The 16,710-nt window shown below is 38.5% G+C and overlaps 1 protein-coding gene, 1 long non-coding RNA gene and 1 other non-coding gene across 7 annotated transcripts in view; all 3 read left to right on the top strand.

Moving 5' to 3' along the window:
* The window catches only part of ATP11C (ATPase phospholipid transporting 11C), a 280,762-nt gene that overhangs the window by 38,350 nt on the left and 225,702 nt on the right, over positions 1-16,710 (top strand). The gene's annotated exons all lie outside the window — the stretch shown is intronic.
* Positions 1-16,710, top strand: part of LOC118635727 — a 52,714-nt gene that overhangs the window by 11,466 nt on the left and 24,538 nt on the right. The gene's annotated exons all lie outside the window — the stretch shown is intronic.
* LOC118636827 lies at positions 4,187-4,320 on the top strand. Its single transcript, XR_004960799.1, has one exon. It is a non-coding gene; the product is annotated as a small nucleolar RNA SNORA22 (small nucleolar RNA).

Below are 16,710 nucleotides of genomic sequence, written 5' to 3'. Positions count from 1 at the left end.
GAGAGAGAAAGAAACATCGATGTGAGAGAGACACATTGACTGGTTGCCTTCCACATGACTCTGACTGGGTCTGGGGACCCAACTGCAACTGAATCTGCCAGAATTGAACCCATGACTCTTTGGTTCACGGGCTGACGCTCTAACTTCTGAGCCAAACTGGCCAGGGCAAATCACTTTCTTTTTGAAATATAACATTCACTACATATAGAAGTATATGTGTAAAGTGTATGCATAATAATAAAGTGAACACCCTTGCACTTACCACCTAATTTCAGAATTAAACCATTATCAATAAAATTCTTATCTACCTAAGTCCTACTTCCTTATCTCATCCCTCTATCTCCCCCTACCCTATAATCATTAATCTTATTTCTGTGAGTCATTCTATTGGTTTAAAAGATAATTTTAATGCATGTATGCAAACCTAGCTATTATATTAGTTTTCTTATTTTGAGTTTTAGAAATAGTATATTGTTTTTTCTTATTCAATAATATATTCCTAAGATTCTTGATAAGGTTTATGTAGCTATAATTTATTCATTGTCATTGCTAAAATTTCACTTTTACCCATTATTCTGTTGATGGACCTTTAGGTTGTTTGCAGGTTATTTCTTTCTGTTATGATCAGAAAATATGTGTCTTTTGGTGTGTATTTATAAAACAGCCACCCCCCGCCGTGTGTGTGTGTACACATTTATGCACATACAAACATTTACACTCAGGCATATACACTCAGGAAGACACACACGTAGTGATAGATATTAAAATGTACAACTTTACAAGAAGAGGTGAAATTGTTCTCCAGAGTGGTTTTACCAATATACACTTATACTAGCAATGTATGAGTTCCCATTGCTTCATATTTTTTCAACACTTGGTATTGTCTTGACTTCTTACTTTTTGCCAATTCTGTGATTATTAATGAAGTTAAGCTCCTTTGCATGTTTTGGGACGACTTATGTTTCTCCCCCTGAAATACTTGTCTGCATCTTGTTATTTTCTATTGGTTTGTTTATTTTTCTCATACTGATTTATAATTATGAGTCTTTTTCATATTCAGTAGATTAATTCTTTATTGGTTATATTTGACTTAGTCTGTCAAATATAGTGCTTGGCCTGTCATAAGAAGTCCTCCTTTTACTTTTTTGGTATCTTTTGATAAACAAGTTCTTAATTTTAATGTACTTAACTTTGGGGGTCTTTTTTTTTTTATGGTTTGTGCTTTTATGTGTCTTGTTTAAGCAATCCTTCCCTGTGCCAAATTTGGAAAGCTGTTCTCCTTGATCTTTTTTCTAAAAGTTTTGAAGTTTGGCAAATTATTTTTTGAGCCTCATTTTCAGATCTGTAAAATGCAGGGGGTTAACTAGGAGTTCTCTAACTATCTTTTACTCTTTGACATTGTGACCTGAAAGTATACCGAAGATATGTGTGTAACTTTTTCAGAGATTGCAGGGTTCTTTTAGTTGTGTCCTCCATTATGAAGTTTCAGATTCACTCCTACTTTACTTCTCTTTCTCTCATTTCCCCAGTATCTTCCTTCCTGTTTTTTTGTTTTGTTTTGTTTTTAAAAAGTAACCAGCTGAATCCTGTAACAGAGTTTCTATGTTGAAGTAGAATTTTAAAATTGAAATTTAGATTGAGATAATTATAGATATGCATGCAGTTGTAAGAAATAATAGAGATCCCCTGAACCCTTTACTCAGTTTCTCCCAATGGTAACATCTTTCAAAACTCTAGTATAATGTCACAGCCAGGATATTGATATTGATAACATCCACTGATCTTATTCATATTTCTCCTGTTGTACTCTTTTGTGTCTGTGTGTATGTGTTTATTCTATGCAGTTTTATATATAGGTTTGTGTATGTACAAGATACAGAAGGAAACAACAATTTTTAAAAACAGTGTTTTTAAAGGTCTGTTTCACTGAGTACCCTCAGTATTCCAGAGTGCCTAGTTCAGCTGGTGCCCACACAGTTTCAGAGGGCCACCTCCGATTACATAATCCAGAAGCAAATTGATGAACTGAAATCTTGACCTGAGAGATAACAGGAACTTTGGTCACTGGGTCTGAGGTCATGGGAGGCCAGTTGGCATGCCCACAAAATATAATCATGTATTCAGAATTGTATGTGCCCATATGAACCTGCATTTGAGACATCCTAGTAGAAGCTGCTTTTGGTCATCACACCAGTAGGAATCATTCAAATTCCACCTGTTCATTAGCAACTAAAAACTAGTAGTGGAAAGGAGGAATGATAATCCTAAGAAAACAATTAAAGGCATGACAGAGTATACATTGGTTTATAGCTCCATAAATAGAAACTTATGTTATCCTCAAGTTGGTAGTCAAGGACATTTGAAGACTGCATTTATGAGGAGCTACATGTGCTTTAACTGATGTCTACCTCAAAATATATAAAAACACTCAGTATCTTTAGTGCAGTTTATTTATTCACTGCTTTATTGACTTCTTATCACAGGCCAAGCACTATGCTAAGCAGTGGGGACTGAGGGGTAAATAAAAACAGAAATGGTTTGTGTCCTGTAGAACTTGTAATCTAATTTACAATGAAAACTAGGCAAAAACATTATAATTACTCATTTTCATAAGTTATAAATAAAGTAAATAGAAACAGAGATAATAGAAATAGGGTTTATTTTTGATATGGTGACCAACAAGTTGTATCTGTAGAAATGACATTTCTGAAGGAATGAGGGACTACTTATGCAAAGGGGGTTGGGAGTAGATTCAAATTGTTCAAAGGCCCTGAGTTGGGCAAGAGCCAGGCACGCTGAGAAACTGAAAAGAGGGTAACGTGGCCGAAGGGCACATTCTTTGGAGGAAGTGGAGGGAAGATGTCATTGAAGCAAGTATAGGATTTTGTGGCACTGTCCTGAGAGCAGTTTGTATCTCTTGATATGAACTTGAAGCCATGAGGGTGATTTGGAGATGTGGAAGGGTGATGATAATGAAATTGCCCATTTAATCAACTCACAAATATTTGAGTATCCTACCATGTGTCAGGCACTATTCTACTTGCTATGGATGCACTGGTGAGCAAAACAGAAAAATCTCTGTCCTCATGGACCTTACATTTTAATACAGGAGGATGTTGTTATAAAGGGTAGACTGATGTGACAAAGGGTTACAAAATACAGTGACCAGTAATAAGGTAGATGTTTGTTTCTGTGCCATGTACTTGTCCAGGGCAAGGATCCAGCATCTTTTCCATGAGGTCATTCAGGATTCCAGGCTAGTGGGGCAGTTCTGCCTTCCTCAGCATTTGGTTTTCAAATTCCAGGCAGCTAGAAGGAGAGAGGGTTCCAGGGTAGGCTTCTTTAGGAAATGATCAGAAATTTTCACACATCAGTATTACACACATACCTCTGGAGAAATATTAGTCACATGGTCCTCCCTAGCCACAAGGGAGACAGAGGCATATAGTTTCTAACTGAAAAGCTAGGTGCTCAGGAAGAAAGGAAGAACAGGTTTGGGTGGACAACAAGTAGACAGGAAGACAAACAATAAACAAAATAAATAATTGTAATATCTTGTATGCTAATGGTGAGCGATAACAGGAAAATAAAGCAGAGAAGGAGGATAGGAAGTATCAGGTAGTGGAGGAGGTTGCAGTCTTTCATAGGGTGATAAAGGAAGGTCTCCCTGAAAAGTTACCATGTGAAGAAAGCCTTGAATGAAGTCTGTGAGCAAGAAATGCCATTCTGAGTTGTTATGAGATCTACCACAGAACAGAGTTGGTTTTAACATGCTTGAATCTTAGACCTTATCTGAAAGTATTTAGATAGTGGAAAGGCACCATTATGCTACTGCATACTCTACTCCTACTGTATGGAGTCCTCTCCCCAAGGACACCATTTTTATTCTTCCTTCAGAACTGAGCTCAGAACATCACTTCCTTAAGGAAGCCTTCTCTTGAACCCTGCTGAGATCAGAGCACCCAGTTTCACAGGGTCTCATAGCACCTTGTACTTTTTTTACTTAGATCTTTCAGCAGTTGTAATTGATAATGAATTTTGTAAATAGTTATTAGCTGCCTTCCCTTTTAGAACAAGCTCTAAGGGCATGTATGCTTTTACTTTTTCACTGTTCTCTATATTCAAAGCTGGTGTATTTAGTATGGTCCTGGGAATTGGAATAAATGCGCAAAAATATCTGTTGCTATTGCACAGTGAACACCCAAGTGTGCTTTATAGCTCCCTTGGCTTTGACTCTATGCTAGAGCAATATCAGTTGTTTTCCTCTGCATTAAAATAACTGTTTATCCTTTTAAATGTATTCAGAAAGTCAGCACATTATAAAAAATATATGTTTGTTGCTAAAGAAAAAGCAGGAAATTCCCAAATCATGTAAATTTGGGTTTGGTAGGTTTTCTAATGATTTTGGAATATTTAGAAAAGACAGTATCAAAGACAAGTATCTGTAATGCCTTGGAGCTATTAGAAATGCATTTTTCAGGCCTCTGATACAGACCTGCTGCATCAGCACCTCTGGGGATGGGGCCCGTCAGTCTGTTTTGTAACAAACCCTCCAGGTATTGCTGATGCATAATAATGTTTGAGAACCAGTGTTCTATAAAAATATTTACTGAGCCCTGGCTGGTTTGGCTTAGCGGTAGAGCGTTGGTTGGCCCATGGACCAATGAGTCATGGGCACGTTTCTCGGTTTCGGTTTGTCCCTGGCCCTGGTGGGGGTCATACGGGAGGCAACCAGTTGATGTGTCCCTCTCATGTCAATGTTTCTGTCTCTCTCGCTTTCTCTCCCTCTATCTCCCTCCCACTCTATCTGCAGATAAATAGAAAAATATCCTCGGGTGGGGATTAAAAAAAATATATTGACTGAGTGTTGACTCAGTTTAAACCTTTCAATATCAAGTACTTTGTTTCTGACCAACAGTTGGTAATAAAATAGTTTTCAGTCCTTCACCCTACCCCCATTTTATCATTTGATGTCTTCAGATGTCAACTGAAATGTAAACAAGGTCTACTTGATTAGTCAACCCAAACTTGGACTTTAAAAATTACATAGTACTTTTTAACCTTTACCCTTCTAAATCTAACTTTTATCTACTACCGTCCAAATCCAGGAAATGATTGTAAAACTGATAATGCCTGTAATTCCAGTGTTGCAGTACTTTGTTTTTAAAAATTTTTAAGTTTTTTATACAGGGTCAAAACCATATTTTGCTAAAGCTTAGGTTGTTGTAGTTTCTAGACTTTTATCTAAAATATTTTGAAGCATTATCAAGGTTTAGTTGCACATATTCTTCACTATGTTTAGATTCTAGGGCTTTGCTACACCATCATTCTGTTTTTCCTGGTGGATTGACTGCATTGTTAAAGGTCACTTATCCCCGATTTTGCCATTGATTTTAAATTTGCTCCATGTTTGACTGAAAGACACTATTTTGACAAAACCATTCCCTTCTGGTGACTATTAGATGATCCATAGGAAATAATTTGCAGTTTTTTTTCCCCTCACAGAACAGGTGGTCAAGCCTTATTGATTCCCTTTCTGGTACTTGGTTAGAAGCACACGCTTTGAATAAAGGAGATATCTAAGAAACAAAATTTAAAAAAATATTTTATTGATTTTTTTTTTTTGGAGAGAGAGAGAGAGAGAGGGGAAAAACAAAATAAAACATACATGTGAGAGTGAAACATAGATCAGCTGCCTCCTACACACCCCCTACTGGGGGATTGAGGCTGCAACCTGGGCATGTGCCCCAACCAGGAATTGAACCAACAACCTTTCAATGCACAGGATGATGCCCAACCAATTGAGCCACACTGGCCAGGGCCCAAGAAAGAAATTTTAAATGTTTTAAAAGCCTTTTTATTTTAGAGCATTTATTATTATTATTATTATTGTTGACAGTATTACAGCTGTCCTCCATTTCCCCCCTTTTTGTCCCCCTCCACCCAGTCTCCACCCCACCCCAGGCCTTTCCTACAAAAATTTGCAAAGATAGCACAGAGGGTTTTCATATACACCCCAGACACACACAGTTTCCCATATTATTAACATTTTGTACTAGTAAAGTACATTTGTCAAAATCAGTGAACCAGTATTGATACAATATGATTAACTAAAGACCATATTTTATTCTGATTTCCTCAGTATTCCATTAATTAATTTTCCTCTTTCAGGATCCTATTCAACTGCCTTATCACATTTAGTTATAGCTTCTTAGACTCCTCTTGGTCGTGACAGTTTCTCAGACTTTCCTTGGATGATGTTGACAGCTTTGAGAGATACAAGTCAGGTATTTTGTAGAATGTCCTTCAACTGGGATTTTTCGACTTTTCTCATGATTATTTAGACTGAGGCTATTGAATTTTGTGAGGAAGACTGGAGAGGTGAAGTGCCATTTTTATCACACCATATCAAGAATACATATTATCAATATGACTTGTCACTGTTGGTGTTGACCTTAATCACCTGTCTATACTAGTGTTTACCAGATTCCTCCACTGTAAAATTACTGTCTTTCCTCCTTTCTATACTGTGCTCTTTGGAAACAAGTCACTAAGTGTAACCCAAGATTTGTTTTTTAAATATGAAATTCCATATAACATTTTTCATGCTGAGTGGAGCCTTCTTTATATTTCCTTTTAAGTTTTATTTTAATTAGGAGACAGGTATATGAAATTTACATGTTTAAAATGTTTATTTAAATTGTGACGTTTAGCCCAGCCAGTATGGCTCAGTGGATTGAGCATCATCCCATGGAGTGAGAGGTCCCAGTTTGATTCCTGGTCAGGGCACATGCCCAGGTTGCAGGATTGAGGGCATGCAGAAGGCAGCTGATCAACGTTCCTTTCTCACATCGATGTTTCTATCTCTCTCTCCCTTCATCTCTCTCTAAAACAATCAATAAAAACATATTGAAAAAATAAATTGTGAAGTTTATTCAGCTGACAGGATTTAAAACTAAAATTAGTATTTCAGTGAATATTTGTTCTGGAACAGTTAGAAAACCCTTAATATAATTTTGTAAATACTAGCTGTTGCTCACATCCGCTCTTATTTTTCAACCTCCAAGCCTCTGTTTGCTTGTAGTTGCTCCTAGAATTTAATTGCCTGCTAGCTAAAATCTCTATGAAAACATTTGGGTAGATAGAATAACCCAAGAGTTTTTTGCTTGGCAAGAACTCACTTGCTAAAATGGTTTTTAACATGTTTGTGCCTCTCTGCTATGCTTCTTTTGTCAGAATAGATGCAGCTCTAAAGATTTGCTTGTCTTCCTAACTCCTTTCTTAATATCTCATAGCAGTTGAGCTATTGATCTGAAGGGATAATAACAACTCTGCATGTGCTTTTTGCAGGTTCTGATATTTTAAGAATTGAGAGCTTTGAAAAAGAATATCGCTTTACTTCACATAAACTTAAGACTTATTTAAACCAAATAATATACAGCATGTATCATAAAGAAGGTTTATTCCTAGAAATCACCTCATTCAAAGGTAGCAAAGGATGAAGGAGTAAGAATTAAAGCAAGTGATAGTGCTTACTTCAAGACTGTTAACAAGGGTCAGCGCCATGGTGCCATTGTTTCTAGCAGTCCCACTCACTCTTTATCCACCCACCCCATCCTTAATTCATGTCCTTGGTGCCCAACAAAACTTAAAGCATTTTTCAGAAAGATTGTTCTAGAAGGAATGGCCCACAAAATTTAAACAATTAACTATTTAATTACAGATAACTATTGTTAAATAATTTAAATCACATTTTTCAAATGTTATTGCGACTCAGTTGTTCATGATTTACAAGTTAGACTGCCTCACCTTCTCTTTTAACTTATTTTATATTTAGAACTAACAGTGAAAAGTATTTCCCTAAAGCAAGACCCTTTCTATCCTCCCATCTTTTATAAAATTCAAAAGATTATATAGATATTATGGATTAAACAACCTCCTGCTTATTTACATTCTTTCAAATGCTAGTTACAGTAACAGATAAAGATCAGAAAGTACTAGCAAAGAAGTCATCAGCACATCTTGTGTTGAAATTGGTTAGGGGGTTTCAATATCAAGGAATGAATGTGTCATGGAGCAGATGAGCCTCTAGGATGAATTTGATTAATTATCCGGCAGCAGCAAGATATAATAAGATGATGTTTGAGGCGTTCTCTTGCTTTGGAGTTTGATCATCTAAATAGTGTAACTTTTAATGAATTTCCATTCTGTCATGTATTAAGAAATGTCTGTGCAGATGGAAAGAGATTTTCTTTTGGGCTATGTATGAGCTAAAATGGGAAGGGTTAAAAATTAGGAGTGAATGCATTTAACTGAATTTTGCTTCCTCATGACAGGATTATCCACCAGATTTGGTGACACTACAAACATAGAAGGAACACAGACATCTGGGTTTCATTGCTGGCTTTGTCACAAGTTTGTTGTGTAATTTTTTAAAATGTAACTTTTCTCAATGGTCCACAGATTTTCCTCTGTACAGTGAGAGTGGATAGGTCAGAATAGATAGGGGTTGCATAAACCCCTCAAAACCTTCTAAATCTGTTGTTCAGAATGGGAAAGAAGAATAGCAATATGGGCTGTCCTCCCAATTACACATTGTGATCATGGTATGTTACATTAAGAAAACATATAATGGGAATATGATCTTCCTACAACATGTTTTAAATATAGTTGTCGGCATGAGTCTTGATCAAGGAACTGATGCCAAATTATTATTTTTTCTAGATAAAGCCACAGATATAAAAATGAATAGATTTCTGGGTAATAGCTGTGGTCCATAGTGCTTCTTTAAGATATTTATCCTGGATTAGGAAAACGGTGGTGGATGGAAAAAGTGAACAGACAAGAAATGTCTATATACTGAATTCCATATTCCTTTTCCCTGGTCCTTCCATGTGACAGAATCTCTTTCTCTTTCATTGATATTTTTTGAGCAGCTCTTTTCTACATATGGCCTACCTCATGCTTGCTGACTGAGGGCCTGCTGGCTTTCATGTCTTCACAGCAATCCATTGGACAGAGTTGGGGTAGGTCAGCCCTGTATGAGGCTTTGGGCTTTAACAAGTCCTGAGTTGGAGAGAATTTCAGGAACCTCAGGCAACTAGCTCAGGAGATGTGCAAGAGGCAGCTGAACTATGTTCCCCTCTCACATCAATGCTTCCCTCTCTCCCTCTCCTTTCTTCTCTTTCTAAAAATCAGTAAAAATTCTAAAGAAAAAATGGCACATACATTTTTAATTTTTTTAAGAAACACCACATTGGAACTTCCGGTCAACATGGCGGCGTAGGGAAACGCAGTATCGCATTCTCCCACAATCACATCCAAGTTACAACAAAACTACAGAACAACCATCATCCAAAACCGCCTGAAATCAAGCTGAATGGAAGTCCTACAACTACGGAATTAAAAAAAAAAAAGCAGCTATATCCAGACTGGTAGGAGGGGCGGCGGCGCGAGGGGTGGCGGCGGCAGCATGGCGGCGCGACGGGCTGGTCCCACACCCAAGTGTGGCGGATAAAAATCAGGAGGCTCCCGCGGCTGGGAAGGTCCTTCCTGAGGACTGAGGGGTCCCCGTCCCACACCAGGTACCCCGCTCAGGTTTCCAGTGCCAGGAAGAGAAGTCCCCATAACTTCTGGCTGGAAAAACCAGCAGGAACTGAGGCTCAGGGAGGCTGAAGCAGCTGGAGCCCCAGGCAGCTCCCTAAAGGGCCGGCGCACGGACTTATCGGACTCTCTCCCTCTAAGCTCGGAGGGGAGGCAGCTCGAGGGGCGCCAGAGACATACAGGGAAGAACTGAGCTGTTTGGCACTGGAGCGAGGGCTGGAGAGGGGGCTTCCTAAGAGGCCTTTGTTCCTTTGGTGAGCCCTTCCCAGGGGCGGCAGACAGAAGCCATATCTGGGACTGCAGCAACCTGGCTCACACTGGTAGCCCCGCCCTGCTGACTCCCTGAGGCCCCGCCCCGCCCCACACAACTTTCAAGCCCACCCAAGCTGTGGCCAGTTGCTTAACCATAGGATTGGCCTGTCTTGGATCCTGCTTCAGGTTTTTCCTAAATTCTTTCAAACGAACAGCATCTGGTCTCAGTGAGCCCCATACCTCTCTCTCATTAAGTAATACACTGAAACAAACACAGGGAGGCAGCCAAAATGAGGAGACAAAGAAACAGGTCCCAAATGAAAGAACAGAACAAAACCCCAAGAAAAGAACTAAGCGAAATGGAGATAAGCAACCTAACAGATGCTGAGTTCAAAATACTGCTTATAAGGATGCTCAATGAACTCAGTGAGGGCCTCAAGAGCATAAAAAAGGACCAGTCAGAAATGATCGCTGCACAGTTAGAAACGAAGGAGGCTTTAACTGAAATAAATAATTTACATAGCTTCAATAATAGAGTACGTAAATCCAAGGAGCAAACCATCGATTTGGAATATAAGGAAGCAAAAAACGCCCAATCAGAACAGCAAAAAGAAAAAAGAATCCAAAAAAAATGAGGATAGTGTAAGGAGCCTCTGGGACAACTTCAAGCATGCTAACATTCGCATCTTGGGGGTGCCGGAAGGAGAAGAGAGAGAACAAGAAATCGAAAACCTGTTTGAAACAATAATGGCAGAAAACTTTCCTAACTTGGTGAAGGAAACAGACATGCAAGTCCAGGAAGCACAGAGAGTCCCAAACAAGATGAACCCCAAGAGGCCCACATCAAGACACATCATCATCAAAATGCAAAAGGTTCAAGACAAAGAGAGAATCTTAAAAGCAGCAAGAGAAAGGCAGCTAGTTACCTACAAGGGAGTTCCCATTAGGCTATCAGCTGATTTCTCAAAAGAAACTTTGCAGGCCAGAAGGGAGTGGCAAGAAATATTCAGAGTGATGAAAACCAAGAACCTACAACCAAAATTACTCTATCCTGCAAAGCTGTCATTTAGAATTGATGGACATATAAAAACTTTCCCAGACAAGAAAAAGTTAAAGGAGTTCATCACTACCAAACTGTTATATGAAATGATGAAGGGTCTTTTTAAAGAAAAAGATAAAATGTATGAACAAACAAAATGGCAATGAATACATATCTATCAACAATGGAATCTACAAACAAAATGAACAGGAAGAACAGGAACATTCTCATAGATACAGAGAACATTTTGTTGGTTGCCAGTTGGGAAGGGGGTTGGGGGAATGGATGAAAAAGGTGAAGGGATTAAGAAGCACAAATTCATTGCTAGACTGACAAACCTCAAAGGGAAAGGGGTTGGGGGGGGTGGGAAGAAATAAACCAAAGAACTTATATACATAACCAATGGACACGGACAATAGTTTGGGAAAAGGTGGGAGGGGGGCGGGAGTGGGGAGGAGGGGGTCAATGGGAGAAAAATGTGGAACATCTGTAATAAATTTTACATCCAACAATAAAGATGTGGAACAAAAAAAAAAGAAACAGCACATTGCTTTCCTTAGTGGCTGCACCAGTCTGCATTCCCACCAGCAGTAAAAGTCCTGTTTTCTCCACACCCTCACCAACACTTGTTTGATGATTTGTTGATGGCGGCCATTCTGGCAGGTGTAAGGTGATACTTCATAGTCATTTTAATTTGCATCTCTCTGATGATTACTGACATTGAGCATTTTTTTTTTTTTTTTTTTTTTATATTTCTCTTGGCCGTTTGTGTGTCCTTTTTGGAGAGGTGTGTATTTAGGTCCTCTGCCCATTTTTTAATTGGGTTCTTTTTCTTCTTTTTGTTGAGTTGTATGACTACTCTATATATTTTGGAAATTAACCCTTTATCTGATATATTGGTGGCAATTATGCTCTCCCTTATAGTGGGTTCTCTTTACATTTTGATAGTTGTTTCTTTTGCTGTGCCGAAGATTTTTAGTTTGATGTAGTCCCATGTGTTCATTTTCTCCTTTGTTTCTGTTGCCTTAGGTGATGTATCAGTGAAAGTTTTGCTGCTTATGATGTCTGAAATTTTGTTGCCTACATTTTCTTATAGGATTTTTATGGATTCACGAGTCACATTTAAGTCTTTTATCCATTTTGAGTTTATTCTTATGTATGGTGTAAGTTGGTGGTCTAGTTTCTTTTCTCTTTTTCTTTTTTTTGCATGTAGCTGTTCAATTTTCCCAACACTATTTATTAAAGAGGCTGTCTTTATTCCATTGTATACTCTTGCCACTTTTTTCAAATATTAATTGAGCATAATATCTTGGATCAATTTTCAGGTTCTCTGTTTTGTTCCACTGATCTATATTCCTGTTCTTGTGCCGGTACCAGGCTGTTTGGATTACAGTGAGTTTGTAGTATAACCTGATATCTGGTATTGTGAACCCTCCTGCTTTGTCCTTCTTTTTCAAGATTGCTGTGGCTATTTGGGTCTTTTTCAGTTTCATATAAGCCTTTGAGTATTTGTTCTAATTCTGTGAAATATGCCATTGGTATTTTAATGGGGATGGAATTGAATTTATAGATTGCATTGGGTAGTATGGATTTTGATGATGTTTATTGTCCCACTCCATGTACAAGGTATGTGCCTCCACTTTTTTATATCTTCCTCTATTTATTTTCAGTGTCCTGTAGTTTTCTGCAAATAAGTCCTATACTTCTTTGGTTAAGTTTATTCCTAGGTATCTTAATTTTTTTTGCCGCAATGGTAAATGGGATTGTTTATTTTATTTCATTTTATTTTATTTTATTTTAATTTTTATCCTCACCCGAGGACATTTTTCCATTTTTTTTTTGTTCAGATAGAGCGGTAGAGAGAGAGAGGAAGAGAGAGAGAGAAACATTGATGTGAAGGGACACATCGAGTGGCTGCCACCCATGCGACCAACCAGGGCCGGGGACAAACTGCAACCGAGGTACGTGCTCTTAGCGGGAACCAAACCTGGGTCTCTCTGTACCGCAGGCCAACACTCCAACTGCTGAGCCAAACCGGGCCAGGGCAGATTGTTTATTTTAGTTTCTCTTTCTGTGAATTCATTATTGGTGTCTAAGAATGCCATCGATTTCTTGAAGTTAATTTTGTATCCTGATCCCACTTCTAGGAATATATCCTAAGAAGCCTGAAACACCAGTCAGAAAGAATATATGTACCCTTATGTTCATAGCAGCACTATTTACAATTGCTAAGATCTGGAAACAGCCCAAGTATCCATCAATAGATGAGTGGGGAAAAAAAAGTTGTGGTACATATACACAATGGAACACTATGCAGCTATAAGAGAGAGATCTCATATCCTTTGAGACGATGTGGAGGGACCTGGAGAACGTTATGCTAAGTGAAATAAGCCAATCAGAGAAAGACAAATACCACATGATCTCTCTTATTTGTGGAATATAATGAACAAAATAAGCTGATGAAAAATAGACCCAGAGACATAGAAAGGAGTACTGTTGAGACTAACAAACCTCAGAGGAAGGGAGTGGTAGATGAGATAAGCCAAAGAACCTATATGCATGTATGCATAACCAATGGACATAGATAGCGATGCTGGGGGAGCGACAGGATGAGGAGGAGGGTGTCTATGGGGGAAAAAAGAGAAAGATCTGTAACAAAAATAAATTAACAAACATTGCAGGAAAAACAAGGAAAGGGTAAGGGTCATTTCAGTATAGGGTACAGTGCTTGTCATAAGCAGGACTTAACTGTATAGGCACTGGACCTCTGCAGACAGATGTCAAAGGATTTCTGGCATGTTCTATCCTTAATGAAAGTGGTCTCATGCTCAGCAGCAAAGAATAGCGTTATGATCCAATTACATCATTAAAAACTGTGGGAGCATTTATTAAAAAGAAATACTGAAGGGCAGGATGGGGAGGAGGTTGTCAATGGAGGAAAAAGGAGAAATGTAACAAAAAAAAAAAAAAAAAAGAAAGAAATAACAGCTTTGTATTTCCATGCCAGAAACAGGGCCCTGTTCTGTTTGCCCCTGTGGCGTCCTTGTCTGCTTACAGTGGTTGGTGCCCTAGTTCCTTCAAGGGTAAGAATATGCTTTCTTTTTGCCAGGCCTCTTAGGAACTTGAATTCTGCCTAGGCGCATGCCTGTGGTTGGGACTTTGCTGTCCATTGTTGATATTGATGTTCACTGACTAATTGCTTTTTATCAGATTTCTTTCCTACTGTGTTCTATCTGTTTTCTCCATGCTGAGTATCCTGATGCTCACTGCTCACCTGCCTGGACTTCTGCCTATTGCTGCCTACTCTCCTTTTCCAATTATGCATTTTTACCTACTTGGAATTCTTCCTAGACCTTGTTTCTGGGCCTGCCTCCAAGCACCTGACATTCCCTGCCTCCAGTATATGAGGGTCTGTGTAGACTACAGGGCCTGATCTACTACATTGATTGCCTTGGCTTAATTATGATAATCAGTGGTTTCCTTCCTCAGGGGCCTTTATAAAAAATGTACTGTTAGCTTTTAGCTGACTTAGTTCAATGTTTCCTGATATTATAAACTCACCTGTTAACATTTTTATTAGACCAATTTTTTTTGTCATTCTTTAGAACAAATCTCAACATATCTCATTTTCAGTCTCTTATTACTTTGTCAGGGAAGTAGCCTAGAATTATAAAATCTTCACATTGGAAAAAGACTTCCAGAGGTATTCAGTTCAACTTTCCATGTGATGGGTAGCTTACTAACTTTTCAAATAACCCATCAATAACATTTTGCAACAGCTCTCAATTGGTTTCTTGGGCCCAAACTATCTCTCAATTGGTTAATTTATTTACTCATTCACTCAGTCAACACAGTTACTACTATTAGCAATGCACTAGGCTATAAATGAATGTGTGTGTGTGTGTGTGTGTGTGTGTGTGTGTGTGTGTAAGACCATTCCTGTCCTTACGGAGCTGCTACTTTGGTGGGGGTGGGGGTGGGGAGAGAAATAATCATGATTGCCAGCTAGAGACATGCAGTGGGCAGAAGAATGGGTCATTTCTTCTGCATGACTCAGGGTTGGTTTATGGATGGACTCTACAATGAACACCACCTTTCTGGTACTCCATCAGCTTTTCAACTACTCTCAAAAGAGAGAGAAGGAACTCCCCATCTCCTTCATGTCCCGTCTGTCTTTGACTTGCCCTTAGAATCATCTTTCAAAATGCAAATCTTGGTTTGTTACTCTCCTGTTAATAAATTTCCATTGTCTACCCCACAAACTAACAATTAATTATTTGACACAACTTACAAAGCCCTCAGCCTTTCTGGTTTATGCCTACCTCTTCAGTCTCATTACATGCCATTTTTCCATCAAATTGTTAGTGCTGTAGAACTTTGTGTAGTTTTCTGGCTATGTTGTGCTTATGCTTCTATTGCATATGCTGCTCCTTATACCTGGAGTGCCTGCCTGTCTTGTCTTCCTGGGTGAACTCTGGGGTGCCGAGATCATTCTTGAAAATGGCATACAAGAAGGAATAAATGACAGCTGTAGCTTTCCCTTCCATTAAGTTCACTCCAGCCTGTTTTCAGTTATTGGACTTTATAAACCCCTACCCCTGCCAACCAGATGATTGTAAGCTACTTTACACCAGGTAGGTATACAGAGCCTGGCCCGGAATGGGCAGTCAATAGTTATTTGTTGGATGAATGAATGAATGAATGAATGCAGGCAAGTTTTCTGTAGTCTGTTCCAGTTTAGGTCATCCTTTAGGCTGAGAATGCTATTTAAATGACTCCTACCACTGTTTTGAACATAGCTCCCTGCAAACCCAGGACCATGTGTACCAGCTTATCCACTACTAGACACCTGCCTGCCAGTGCCACTGAACAACTTGCCAAACAAGGAGAAAGGCCCTTCAGGGGGGTTTTGGACAACTCTTTTACTTCTCCCACCCTGCAGCCTCTACTGCCAAGATAAGATTCTATTATGTCTCTTCAAAATTCTAACCAAGAGAAGGAAATGGCACAGAATGAAATGCTTCTTACCTGCTCTTATAAATCAGAACACTGTAATTTAAGGAGAATTAGTACTTGAATAGCTTCCTGTCTTATTAGGCAGTCCTTTGAATGAGTCATCTACAAACTCAAGCATTTGGTAAGGACAGTTTAGTGGCCATTTATCATTTTAGGTTAATTTGTTTCAAATAAACAGCAGATGTGGAATTTTGGTCTTATATTACATATTTATCACCTTCTTCCTAGAGGCCTTTTAAACACAGTTTTAATAATGAGCAGTGAAAGACACACACAATTCATTAACTTTGTCCTCCCTGTCTTCCTGTCCTTTAATCATGACTTTCTGTCATTTAATCAAAATTCAGCATGTTTAATTCTGATTACTTGTAGATCTCTGGACATTTCTGAATTGCACAGAATTTTTGTTTTTGTTTCAGGTTTATTGAGATATATTTTACATACAGTAAAAATTATCCTTTTTGGGTGTGTACAAATCTATGAATTTTGACAAAATTATATAGTTTGTAGCTACCACTGAAATCAAGATAATATACTTTTTTTGTCTTGCAAAATGTTCCCTCATGCTCTGTGGTCAATCTCCCCTATACTGCCAACCCCTTGCAACCACTGGTCTGATTTTTGTCTCTATAGTTTTGTCATTTCCAGAACATCATATAAATGGGGTCAAAACGTGTAGCCCTTTGAACCTGGCTTATTTCACTTGGCATAATGCTTTTGTGAGTCAAACATGTCGTTGCATTTATTCAAAGTTTGCTGCCTTTTATTGCTGAGTGAAATTCTACTAAATGAATGTACCA

Source organism: Molossus molossus, unplaced genomic scaffold (assembly GCF_014108415.1).
Source record: "Molossus molossus isolate mMolMol1 unplaced genomic scaffold, mMolMol1.p scaffold_m16_p_2, whole genome shotgun sequence".
Classification (NCBI taxonomy): domain Eukaryota; kingdom Metazoa; phylum Chordata; class Mammalia; order Chiroptera; family Molossidae; genus Molossus; species Molossus molossus.
Note: the sequence above shows the minus strand (reverse complement) of the source record. Positions and strands in the feature narration are given on the sequence as shown.